The sequence below is a fragment of the Garra rufa genome, chromosome 15 (genome assembly GCF_049309525.1).
Source record: "Garra rufa chromosome 15, GarRuf1.0, whole genome shotgun sequence".
NCBI classification, from domain to species: Eukaryota; Metazoa; Chordata; class Actinopteri; order Cypriniformes; family Cyprinidae; genus Garra; species Garra rufa.
The window spans coordinates 37,993,628-38,007,321 of record NC_133375.1 but is presented as its reverse complement, the minus strand read 5'-3'; the positions used below and the strand labels follow the sequence as shown (position 1 = coordinate 38,007,321).

Here is a 13,694-nt window from a genome sequence, read left to right as displayed (position 1 = left end):
GTAAGAATTGAATTAGAGAGCTCTGTAATTGGAATTGTTACTAGTAAGAATTTAATTAGAGAGCTCTCTAATTGGCATTGTTACTAGTAAAAAATGAAATATAGAGCTCTCTAATTGAATTGTTACTAGTAAAAATGCAATTACGACGAGTAACACTTAGTATATTTTAGGCTAAAATGGCTTGCCGTAGACATTTTATAGTCTTTGCTAATAACAATTATAATTTGAGAGCTCTCCAATAATTTTTTACTAGTAAGAATTCCATTTAGAGAGCTCTCTAATTCAATTGTTATTAGTAAGAACTGAATTAGAGAGCTCTCTAATTGTTATTGTTACTAGTAAGAATTCAGTTGTAGAGCTCTGTAATTGTAATTCTTATTAGTAATAATTCAATTGTAGAGCTCTGTAAATAAAAATTGGTCAATGGAGACATATGACTTGCAAAAATTAATTTGTAGAGCTCTCTAATAAAAAAAAAACAACTCTCTAATTCAGCTTTTACTAGTAAGAATTCCAATTAGAGAGCTATCTAATTTAATTATTACTAGCAAAAATGCAATTACAGAGCTCTAATTCAATTTTTACTGGTAAAAAACACATTAAAGATGTTTAATTGCAGAGCTCTGTAATTGAATTAGAGAGCTCTCTAATTGGAATTCTTACTAGTAAAAATTGATTTAGAGGGCTCTCTAATTGTAATCGTTACTAGTAAGAATTCAATTGTAGAGCTCTCTAATTGCAATTCTTACTAGTAGACTAGTAGTTACTTCTGTTGTAGAGCCCTGTAATTAAAAATCAATGGAAATCAATGGAGACATATGACTAGTAAAAAAATGTTTTGTGGAGCTCTCTAATTGGAATTGTTACTAGTAAGAATTGAACTAATTGTAATTGTAACTAGTAAAAATTTTGAGAGCTCTCTAATTAGCATTGTTACTAGTAGGAACTGAATTATAGAGCTCTTTAATTCAATTGTTACTAGTAAAAATGCAATTACGACGAGTAAGGCATAGTATATTTTAGGTTAAATCGTCTTGCCATAGAAGTGGGATCGCTTTCGTAGTCTTTTGAATGGATAAAATAGAGAAATTACTTTTTTTTCTAAATAAACCTAACCAGTTGGAACTGAAATGTCATCCCCCTTGAAATTAACTCCCTGGACTCCATCCCCCCCATTTCCAGCCCTGGTTATAAAAGCTTAAAAACCTCTTAAAACTCGTTTAAAATACTCGTTTGCCATAGTTTCGTAAGTTGTCAAATAACAGCGCCAGGCTTCAGTCTGGGTTTTCGTGTTTCTCCAGGCAACAGGAGGCAGAATTACCATGACAACCGACTCAAGTGAGGGATGAAGGCCTGTCAGAGCAGCATCGCGTCTCTCTGACATCTATCCTGTTTTTGATCCCTGAGTCACTGGCACGCCATGAATCCCTAACTAACCAGCATCGGATTTTGGGACAGTGAGGATACTAACTAGATCAGCGGTGATCTAAACCCACACCCACAGATCTCAGATCAGAAGCACTACAACAACTCCCACTTCACAGCACTCACTGAGTCCCCGCCAGACCTGCTGATGTCATCTCACATCATGCGTTTTGTTCAAGAGGAATAATAGGCCTCCAAAAGCACATTTAGATGATTAAGACAAGGTAATACGTGCTATTAGTCACAATTCATCAGATGTTGAATATTTGATGCAGTCTGCTGAATATCATTACAATGACTATAAATTTATACCAAGGCTGCATTTATTTGATCAATCAATACAATAACACAATGTAAAATATACAGCATTTTATAATTATATTATATTATATATATATATATATATATATATATATATATATATATATATATATATATATATATATATTAATATTATTTATAATATAATATTATATAATATAATTTAATTGTATGTATTTTTTAATTTTATGAAATAATGACATATAAAATGAATCATTTATATTAATATTAATATATAATATAAATCTATAAAATATATTAATATTGTTTTTAAATTAATTTAAATTAGAGTATTATAAATATTATAAAATAAATGAATATAAAATATTTATTTTATGTGACTTCTTAAATGTTTTGAATAACATTTATTTTTTAAATATTATTAGACACTGTTACATATAAAATTAATAATTTTAATAATCACTGATTCATATTAATATACAATAAAAATGTATAAAATATTATTAATATTAGCATTTTATATATTTGTTTATCTCTATCTCTCTATCTATAATTATATAATTATATTATTGTTATTATTAAAGTATTTTTTAAGATATTATGGATAGCTTTTATTTATTTATTTTTTTAAATAAAATAATATACATATACATTTTTATGGACATCAATTCTAATTTTATTATTATAAAATAATATTATTTTATAAATTAACTATAATAATTGTATTTTTAATAAATTATTATACAAATTAATGATAATATTTATTATGTATTTTTATATTATTATTATTATTATTATTATTATTATTATATTTAGTAAATATATTAATACATTTATAGAATACTATTAGACAATGTTTTACATATAAAATGAATAATTTATATTAATATTAATATATACAGATTCATAAAATATAATATTTTTATTCTTTAAATTAATTATTGTAAATCAGAGTACAGTTAATTATTTTATAAAAAATATTATTAAAAAATTATTAAAAAAATTATTTTTATGCAACTTGTTAAATTTCATGTGTGTGTAGAATAGTATCGTTTATACATAGTAGTAATAATTTTAATAATAATTGATTTATATTAATGTATAATATAAATTTTTTTAAATATATCATATTAAAATTGTTTAATCTATTATTTTTATAAATTATTATATATTATTATTATTATTGTATATTATATACACATATTATTGGACAATGTTTTACATATGATTAATAAATTATTAATTTTATATTAATATAAATAATAATATATAATATATTATAATATGTTATGATTATTTTTTATGAACTATTATAGTCATTGTAGAATCATAAAAGCAAAGTCAGAGAATGTTGTGGTTTCTTTAACCCAGCTAGAGTATGTTTCCTTTACGCAGAATTACCATTTTCTTCCAAAATGAAAAGAGAATGTCAAGTCTGACAGGCAGGCAAATATCCTTAATGCTTAAATAATAATCAAATGTTAAACAAACATATCCAAAGTGTCACATGCATGTCCTCCTGCAGCTTACAGAAGTACTGAGTTTCCTTGAGTAGAGACCTGAGAACCCAGAGCATATTTCCCAACATTTTCTGTCCTCAATAAGGCTGAAATACTCCTACATCAAAAAACCTTTTCAATCTGTTTGAATCTTATGAATATTAAGTCATTTAATAAAATACTGTGGGTGAAAACCAGACCAAAGTAACTCATATAGACACACATTTACATATTCTGGCTTTCATTCCTTTAAAAGAAACTGAAGCAAGCACTATTAATTACGACTAGTTATTTTAATCTGCAAATTGTCCTGTTTTATAGGTTTAATCAAACAACTTGGAATTCTTTCCATGAACCCCCAGTGAGGAATCACTTTTCATGAATGTATTTCCTGCTGCGCTCAAAGCATTGTTGGGAGGTCGGAGCGTCGTAGATCTCCTGTATTGTTCTTACAGTTTAAATCGAGCACAGCATGCGTCAGTCTATGCGTATAACACAATCTCATGGCAATTTGCAAGTGTTTTACGTACGAATCGGTGGCTTGTCAGCGTGTGAATTAAATTTTTCAGTATTCCCCAGCTGCCCTGTGACACAAACACAGCGCATGTGAGGGTGAAAGAGGCTTACTGCGGCGGCACATGACTCTTCCTCCCATAGTCCACCTGCTTCACATGTCAGTATAAATACAGCTCCAAAATCTCAATCAAAACTCATTCCACAAAATCCATCCACATGACACCGGGAATCTAATGCACAACTAATGACAACAGCAGTAATTAACAAGTAACAATGAGCTCTTTGCATGCCGCTGCTTAGAATTCAATTAAAAGCAGGCAAAGAGATCTCATCACATGCAAATGTCAGCGTTGCACAACCCCAGCTGGACTCAGCACTCTGGGGCTGAGCTGATTTACTGCTATTATTTTGGCATGGATAAAAAAACAACCTGCTCCATTGCCTGGCTCTTTAATCTTCTCCTGGGTGACCAGCGGCTCCAGAGACTGGCGAGGAAACCTGGCAACCCCGCTCACCGTCAAACACTAAACACTCACATACTCTTGCTGGGAACTATTAGAATTCTTGTTGACTTCAACACTGTCTTAATGGCTCACAACAAATCGTCACGTTAGAATTATAAGGTCCTGTCTGTATTCTGACCACTTTTGAGATATTGAGCTTCAAAGTTTTTGCATTCCATAGACTTCTGTAGATAGAACCATTTTTGTTTTCTTAAAAAAAGTCCCAAAATGTACTCAGCTTACAATTGAAACATCACATAATGTAAATAAGTGATCACAGAATAAGAATGTAAATAACGAATAATATAAGAATATGTAAATAACTCAATTTTGACAAAAAATGTCAGATAGAACCTTATAATTCTAAGATTATAATTCTGATGAAATACATCAAGTTTAAAATCATATGCAAAACTGAAAAGTGAGAAAAAAATTGTAATGCAATAGACTGTGAAAAGAAAAGACATTTGTGACCCTGGACCACAAAACCAGTCATAAGGTTAAATTTGACAAAACTGAGATTTATACATCATATGAAAGCTCAATAAATAAGCTTTCTATTGATGTATGGTTTGTTAGGATAGGACAATATTTGGCCGAGATACATCTATTTGAAATCAGAAATCTGAGGATGCAAAAAAAATCAAAAAGACTGAGAAAATCACCTTTAAAGTTGTCCAAATTAGGTTCTTAACAATGCATATTACAAATCAAAAATTACATTTTGATATGTTTACAGTAGGAATTTTACAAAAAAACTTCATGGAACATGAACTTTACTTAATTTTTTAATGATTTTTGGCATAAAAGAAAAATCAAAATGTATGTAAATGCAATGTATTTTTGGCTATTGCTACAAATATACCCCAGCGACTTAAGACTGGTTTTGTGGTCCAGGGTCACATTTATATTTCCAGTGAAAATGGAGACTAACAAGTTTTACTGTTGTATGAAACAACATTTTATTTCAAATATCCATAATGTCAATTGGTTAACTGTAAGTTGACTTACCATACATACTGAAAATTTATATTTAAAAAGCACAGGTATGTTTGTAACAATGTGTGTGTGTGTGTGTGTGTGTGTGTGTGTGTGTGTGTGTGTGTGTGTGTGTGTGTACAGTATATTTATATTTATATTTATATTTATATCTATATTTTTCCCCAAAAGACTCATGGCTGTATTAGATCAAAAGGGTGCTTCTATTTAATACTGAGCAAAGGGTCTGAATACTTAGGACCATGTGATATTTCAGTTTTTCTTTTTTAATAAATCTGCAAAAAATGTCAACAATTCTGTGTTTTTCTGTCAATATGGGGTGCTGTGTGTACATTAATCAGGAAAAAATGAACTTAAATGATTTCAGCAAATGGCTGCAATATAACAAAGAGTGAAAAATTTAAGGGGGTCTGAATACTTTCCATACCCACTGTATATGTATATATATATATATATATATATATATATATATATATATATATATATATATAGTATGGGGCAAAATATTGATTTTTCTTTTATGCCAAAAATCATTAGGATATTAAAGTAAATAAGATCATGTCCCATGAAGATATTTACATATACAGTGGTGTGAAAAAGTGTTAATTATAAATTATATAATTAATTATTTATTAATTATATATTTATATTCATGTATAATATACATTTCTATAATATAATAATATTGTTTTATACATTAATTATGATTATTTATAGGAATTTTAAAAATAAATGATTGTAATTTATAGTAATATGTCATGTAATTTATTGCTGTGAATTCAAAGCTGAATTGCTAGCATCATTACTAGTCACACTGATTTGCTGCTCAAAAAACATTATTACTATTATGTGTTGAAAGCAGCTGAGTTGATTTTTTTTTTAAGTTTTTTTGATGAATAAAAGGGTTAAGAAGAACAGCATTATCTGAAATAAAAAATCTTTTGTAACATTATAAATGTCTTTATCATCACTTTTGGTCAACTGAAAGCATCCTTGCAAATAAATGCAGGCTTGGTGAGCAGAAGAGACTTCTTTAAAAAAACATTAAACATCCTACTGTTCAAAGACTTTTGACTGGTAGTGTATTATGTATATTGAATATAAAATTATGAGCTATATGATATATAACCATAGTGACTATGCAATAAGAATTTCAAAAATTAGTATTTTGAAAGGTAATGCATGCCATTTTAAGTTGGTTTACATGTTAATATTACATCACAGTGCATTCTGATCTTTCACTAAATAAAGCATTTTACCCTGGCCCACAACCCATGTGTGACCCTGGACCACAAAACCAGTCATAAGGATCTTTTTTTTTTTTTTTTTTGACAATATATTTGACTGAGATACAATAATTTGAAAATCTGGAGTCTGAGGGTGCAAAATAATCAAAACATTGAGAAAATCACCTTTAAAGTTGTCCAAATGAAGTTCTTAGCAATGCACTTTACCAATCAAAAAGTTTTGATATATTTACGGTAGGAAATTTCCCAAATATCTTCATGGAACAGGATCTTTACTTAATATTCTAATGATTTTGGCCATAATATTGACCCATACAATGAATTTTTGGCTATTGCTACAAATATACCCATGCTACTTAAGTTTACTTTGGTTTTGTGCATTGAAAGATTAGATATTGTCACATGCATGTGGCATGCACATCTACATGCACAGCATGTATGTGGGAAAAATAATAGAAACTAAGCAGTGAGAGGCTGCCGTCCCGTAGCGTAATGACCACAGCTCTCACCCTTTGAGTGATCAGCACAGTGTGGACACATGGACAAGCCATCTGTCTGCAGACAATCTCACACATGCGTATGTCATGATTCTGGGTGACCAAACTCTTTACTATACACTATACAAAAGCAGAAATGCAATGCAATAGCTTCAAATGCCACAATAACAGACCTTGGTATCTGTAACCTTGGATTGCAATAATGCAATCATAAGATTTTATTAAAGCAGATAAGAAAAGGAGAGACAAGGACATGTGAAGGAATTGTGGCACACTAGCTTCATGGAAAAACACCACTGAGGATCACAATCCTTTGGGTCTGCTGTGATTGGCAGACACAATTACCTCAGCTTTGTTGCCAGACAATCAGACTTTGAACACACACGCCCTCTCCACCCCACCCCTTTTTCCTTTCTTTTCCTCTAAGTTGATCCCGAAGTTTTGAGTCTAGGAAGATTATCCCCTCACAAGGCCAGTGACCCCTTCATGTGGCCTCACTTTAGCACTACAGTTGAGGTCAAAAGTTTACATACACCTTGCAGAATCTGCAAAATGTCAAGTATTTTACCAAAATAAGAGGGATCATAGAAAATGGATGTATTTTTTATTTAACACTGACCTGAAGAAGATATTTCACATAAAAGATGTTTACATTTAGTCCAAAAGAGAAAATAACAGCTGAATAAATAAAAATGACCCCGGTCAAAAGTTTACATACACTTGATTCTTATTAATACTGTGTTGTTACCTGTACAGCTGAGTCCCTTGTTTGTATTAAACAGTTAAACTGCCTGCTTTTCTTTAGAAAAATCCTTCAGGTCCCATAAATTCTTTGGTTTTTCAGCATTTATGTGTATTTGAACCCTTTCCAACAATGACTGTATGATTTTTTTTTACACTAAGGACAACTGAGGGACACATATGCAACTATTACAGAAGGTTCAAACGCTCACTGATGCTCCAGAAGAAGAAAAACACAATGCATTTAGAGCGGGGGTGAAAACTTTTTGAATTTGAAGACCAGGTTAACCATTAAATTGATATTTATACATCATCTGAATAAATAAGCTAAATAAGCTTTTTATTGATGTATGGTTTGTTAAGATAGGACAATATTTGGCCGAGATACAACTATTTCAAAATCAGTAATCTGAGGGTGCAAAACAATCAAAATATTGAGAAAATCGCCTTTAAAGTTGTCCAAATTACATTCTTGGCAATGCATATTACTAATCAAAAATTAAGTTTATCTAAGTATATTTACGGTGGAAGATTTACAAAATATGTTAATGGAACATGGTCTTTACTTAATTTCTTAATAATTTTTGGCATTAAAGGAAAAAACGATAATTTTGGGCCATACAATGTATTGTTGACTATTGCTACAAATATACCCATGCTACTTACGTCTGGTTTTGTGGTCTAGGGTCACATTTAGTCTTCTGAGAAACATGTAAGTATCTTCTGTAACTTCTGCAGGGCAGTGCTAAATAAAAAAATAAGAAAAATGCACACATCTCCATTCTGTTCAAAAGTTTTCACCCTGGATCTTAATGCATTGTATTTCCTTCTTAAGCATCAGTGAGCATTTGAACCTTCTGTAATAGTTACATATGAGTCCCTCAAATGTCCTTTGTGTGACGAGATGGATTTCAGAATCATACAGTCATTGTTGGAAAGGCTACAAATACACAAAAATGCTGAAAAACCTAAGAATTTGTGGGACCAGAAGGCTTTATCTGATTCAAAATAAATAAATAAATAAATAAATAAATAATAACAACAACTCGGGGTCATTTTTATAAATTCAGCTATTATTTTCTCTTGTGGACTAAACGTCTTTTATGTGAAATATCTTATTCAGGTCACTATTTAAAAAAAATAAAAATAAAAAAATAACATGCATTTTGTGTGAACCCTCACACTGTTAAGTGTTTTTTTTTTTAAAGCACTTTGTCTAATTGTGTCAATAGATTTCAATTACAATGCATATTTTTAAAGGCCGTTTTCTCAAAATTAGTTTTTTCTTCTACACTGAGCCATAAATCTCCACTTCAGTAGCACTTGCAAACACCAAACTTTACATTTTTATTCCTGTCTATATACTGAAGGTTTTTACAGAGGGATTTGTTTATATATAACTTGCTTGAGTTTAAACATTTTATTCCCCCAAAAATTAAAAAAAAAAAATAGTTTCCTGTCTGTTCTACGTTTTTTCTGAATTTTTTTGTGACGAAACGAGATACCCAAAATTCCCTCTGTAAAAACCTTTGACTCTAATATGTCAAAAAAATTAAACAAAAATTTTAAAACTGACTTCATCCTGTGTTTAGATCATTTTTACTAGAAATGTATGCAAATTAGCACATCTTTCATTAAATAATGACTCATTTGCATATTTAAACCTAACATTTTAAAAAACTTAATGTAATCAATCAACTAAGTAAGGCAATAACTATTTATTATATTTATTACTATTTATACAAGTTCTTTTTTTACCCTATTCACCTGCAGTGTCTCGCCTTAACTCGGTGTTCTTTAAATGATTAATCATTTTATTCAGCACCATTATTCAGATGTAAATTCTTGTTGCTGAAACAGATTGGAAACACGGGTCTATCATGTGATACGCGTTACTTTTCTCAGCGCTGCTAAGCATAGACTAATCACAGTCGTTCGCGATTTACTGAATGAGGATTACAGAAATCATTTTAAAGAAACTGGATTAGTATGTCAGGTACTAATCTTTGAAAACTAATCCAGTTTTAAATATACATTAGCGTGACCAAACGAAAAACAAAACATTGTGATGATTTAATAAATGAGACTCAGTAATGGATACAGCTTTCTGTGCTCCCTGCTGGTGTCAGATAAACTCATTACCAAGCAACAAAATTGCCGCCCGGCGGCGCGACGCGCACAACGCCAAACGCTGCGAAGCGAAGCGATCGTGTGCTTGTCTCTTTAAGAAACACTCCTGTTGCACGAGAGCCTGGTGTTTTTCCACTCTCTCCGTTATTACATGCGCTCGCATATAAGACAGAAGTCGGGGGGAGAGGGCGTAAAGATTATTTCCCTCGCTTTGTAGCCTCACCACAAGAAGACAAAAGAACAAGAGACGGACTTGAGCAATAAATTGCATTGTCAGGTGAGTGACACCTTACAGGTCAGCAGAGGCTGAACTGTATCTTTAAGCGCATCTTTATGTAGCATACATTTTATCAACATGTCAAGTACTCGTTTGTTTTTGTCTAAGAATATATGGTCATTTTTAATAATAAAATATATTAGATTAAAATTCAGTCTGATTTGCATTTTTGAGAAACGCACCTTTATGTCTAGACTTGTCAAAAAACGATACATTAGAGACTTTTTTGCCATTCAACAGTTCTAATTAGATTCTAATAGAAAAACGTGCATTGTATTGAAAGCTGTGTTTTATCTTGTTGTGCACGAATGATTTTTCTTTTTCCCTGCTCTCACAGGCTTTTGGAAGCGTAGTGTCATTAAATATTAAATGCAATCAATTTAGTTTAGATGCATCGTAATTAAAGATGAATTGTAAGCACTGGTTAACAGTGTACCAGTCTAATATAGGCTTGTGACAGCACCCTCAGGACCATCACAGAGCATCATTCTCACGGCTCAAGAAAAATGTAGGTTAATGTGAATTTCTTCTGCACTGCTCCTGCATGTAAACACTAACACCGCTGGAGACAGATCTGTCTCAAACATCCTGTCATGTGGGTTCGTGTAACACCGGTACGCACACTGACACAATGTAGGTTATTGGGGCAGAGCCAAGATGTTAACTTCTTATCATGTCCATTGGTCTATTGTGGTAAATGCAAAACCCTCGTTGATGGATGTGCATTAGAGACGTAATTGGTTCACAAATGAATGAGAATTTTGAGGCGTGTCCGCATGCGCAGCGTTTTATTGTGGCTCGTGCAATGTCTGTGTTTATTATGCGAACTTGCAATATCCTAAAAACTTGTTTAGAGGCTTTATAATTTATTCCGTAGCTTGGGGTTTCCAAATTAAACACGCATAAAAAATGTAATTTAATCAGGAGCGCGCGCCGGAGAATTAGGACACCTGGTGACTGTGGAGCGGGATATTTTTCAGGTTTAATTTTGAGAGCAGACAGATTTAGTTTTCTAATGCATGACATGAGATGACCTTGCAGACACAGTGCTTGCACTTTCTCCTCGATACCCATGAGAAAAATACTGTGGCAGGAACATACACTCATTTATTTATTTTTTTGCTAACATTTTGAGTTATGAATTTGAGTTAACGTTACTTCTGAACGTTTTTTAAATGTGGAAAGAACGTTTTTTCTTGGTTATGCGAACATTAGATGAATATTCAATTTTATAATTTTCAAAATGCTATGAAAATTGCGTTCTATAATTTGAAAACGTTATGAAAATGTTATGTATTTCAGTTAACGTTAAGAAAATGTTACTTTTGAATGTTTTTAAATGTGTAAATAACGTTTCTTCTTGGTTAAGTGAACATTACAGAAACATTCCATTCTATCATTTAAAAAAAAAAAATCGTTTTTTTCAACCTTTAACACAGCCATTTTCTGAAGATTTTTTTCAAAATTCAAAACATAGTTCACTTTTTTAAATTTTATTACAAAAATTTCTTGGCTATGCGAACATTAGAGGTACATTACATTTTATCCTTTTTTAAATGCTATGAAAATTAAATTCCACATTTGAAAATGTTACTTTCAATATTCGCTTAATATAAAAAAAAATGAATGAAAACGTTATTTCTGAGCATTTTTAAAAATATTCAAAACGTAGTTCTGTTAACAAAAATGTTTTTTGCTAACATTTTGAGTTACGAATTTTGAGTTAACATTAAGAAAAGTTACTCTTAATGTTTTTTTAAAGCGTTCAAAACATTCCATTTTTTGAATGTGCAAAGAACGTTTCTTGGTTATGTAAATATGTGACCCTGGACCACAAAACCAGTCTTAAGTCGCTGGGGTATATTTGTAGCAATAGCCAAAAATACATTGCATGGGTCAAAATTTTTGATTTTTCTTTTATGCCAAAAATCGTTAAGAAATTAAGTAAAGATCATGTTCCATGAAGTTTTTTTGTAAAATTCCTACTGTAAACATATCAAAATGTAATTTTTGATTTGTAATATGCATTGTTAAGAACCTAATTTGGACAACTTTAAAGGTGATTTTCTCAGTCTTTTTGATTTTTTTGCATCCTCAGATTTCTGATTTCAAATAGATGTATCTCAGCCAAATATTGTCCTATCCTAACAAACCATACATCAATAGAAAGCTTATTTATTGAGCTTTCATATGATGTATAAATCTCAGTTTTGTCAAATTTAACCTTATGACTGGTTTTGTGGTCCAGGGTCACATATTAAGGGAACATTCCATTCTATCATTTTGAAAACATTATGAGAATGTTACATTTGAATATTCGCTCAAGCCATGCATGAAACTGCTTAAAAACATTATTTCTCTTTTTTTAAATATTGAAAACATCTAGTTCTCTTTTTATAAATTTATTAAAAATGTTTGTTCTTGGTTATGCGAACGTTAGAGGAATATTCCATTTTATCATTTTAAAAATGCTATAATAAATTCCATGTTATCATTTGAAAACGTTATGAGAACATTACATTTGAATATATTCACTCAACATTTTTAAACATTATTTTTAAACTTTTTTTTTAAACATTATTTTTTTTAATATTTCAAAACATGTAGTTCTCTTCTTGGTTATGCTAACTTCAGAGGAACATTACATTTTGAAATCAATCAAATGAAATGAAATTTCATAATTTTGAAAATGCTATGAAAATTGTATTCTATAATTTTAAATGTTAAAAGAACGTTAATTTCTCAACATTTGTAACACCCATTTTTTATTTTTCAGAATGTTTCCTCTCAACATTACGAGAAGTATATGAAATATTAATAATGTTATAAAAACAGTCCATAAGCATTATTTTAAGAAATTTTGACAAAATATTTACATACATGGGAATGTTACCTCTTAGCTAGGTTATGATTGCCGTATTAATGTTGTAATACAATCATATTCTCTAAAGTACAATATGTGATAAAATAGTCACACAAATACTGTAATTTTCTTGCACTATGATCTAAATCTGGTTCTTTTTGGTCCCTAACCTTTATGGCTTTTGTATTGTGCAAAGTTGGCAAACTTTTCCACTGTTGTGTTTAAATATCATTATTTGATTGACTAGACAACAATGAACTAACATTAGACTTCCATTATAGATAATAGCCTTGTTAAATGTTGTCATTTCAGTTTATATCATCTCATTTGCTTTATGAATTTTCATTTGTTAGCTCTCAAGTATAATTGCAACATAAGAGCATGTTTTCATGCCTATTCCATATTCATGTACTTCAAAAAACTTCAAAAAACAAAATGTCACCAAAAATACAGTAATATCATTGCAGTCCCTAGCCTTTAGTGATTTTGTTTTATACAAAGTTGCTATCAATTTTCCGTTCTTACATTTAAATTTGAATTACTAAACATTAGAGTAACATTAGAGTATCTGAAGTTCCATTATAGATGATGGCATTAGATTAAATGTTATAGATTAAATTTGCTTCGTGAGTTTTCCTTTGTTGGCTTTGTTGGAGTATAATTAGAGCATTAGACCATCTTTTTATCCCCTTTCCACATGCTTTGAGCATTTTAA

The 13,694-nt window shown here is 30.5% G+C and overlaps 1 protein-coding gene across 1 annotated transcript in view; it reads left to right on the top strand.

Moving 5' to 3' along the window:
• Positions 1 to 10,005: 10,005 nt before the first annotated feature.
• Positions 10,006 to 13,694, top strand: part of slc6a6a (solute carrier family 6 member 6a) — a 31,126-nt gene continuing 27,437 nt past the window's right edge. Inside the window, exon 1 of the mRNA XM_073819715.1 lies at positions 10,006 to 10,116. The gene's annotated coding sequence lies outside the window, so the exon portion shown is untranslated. The remainder of the gene's footprint in view (positions 10,117 to 13,694) is intronic.